Here is an 818-nt window from a genome sequence, read left to right as displayed (position 1 = left end):
TACATATATATATATTAATTTTCATATTAAAAAATGTTTATTTGGCTGAGTTAGTACCATACTGTATAATATAAATTATTTCGTTATGAAACGTTGATGATCTTATCAAAAATCTAATATCGTACTTTTGAAAGTAGATCGTCATATTCTCGAAGTCTTTATGACATATTATATTCCGCTTCTAAGTAATTCATTCATATATTCATAAATTTGCAGCCATTCTATTTTTCAAGAAGTTCTCAAGCTTTGGAGGCATACTATTTTTAATATGCCGTTTCATTACTTTATAAGCTCAATGTCAGTATAACGCTATACTAATAAATGTTTTTGTTCTTAGACTGTAATTAATTAGTGTTAGACTATTTTATTACTGATCACATTGCGAAAGTTATGTGATGGCATTAAATTTCGTATGTTGAACTTTTGACGCAAATGAGCTTTTCCGTGCTAGTAAAGCGTAAAAAATTATTTAAGATGTTATTATTTTTATTACAGAGAGATGTCTGTGAGATCCCCCTGCGATTGAGATAATGAACCAATTTTCACAAAATTTATAAATCTGGTTATTAAAACGATGAAACAAAATTTTTCAGTAATATAAGGGCTTCGAAACAAAATTTTTACTGGGGTCAGATTTTACATATTTTTACCAAGATTCCTTAGAAATAAGCTTATTGACAAATTATTTTTAAAACCTTATAGATTATGAATTTAGTACGTACTGTGTACATACTACATACTGTATATTCAAATTAATGTTCTTATGGCTAAAGTCTTAGCAAATTTTAAATAATTGTCTTACAATATTTTTGACAATT

The sequence above is a fragment of the Condylostylus longicornis genome, unplaced genomic scaffold (genome assembly GCF_029603195.1).
Source record: "Condylostylus longicornis isolate FDR11 unplaced genomic scaffold, ASM2960319v2 ptg000048l, whole genome shotgun sequence".
NCBI lineage: Eukaryota > Metazoa > Arthropoda > Insecta > Diptera > Dolichopodidae > Condylostylus > Condylostylus longicornis.
The sequence above is the reverse complement of the archived record's forward strand: the minus strand, read 5'-3'. Positions refer to the sequence as shown.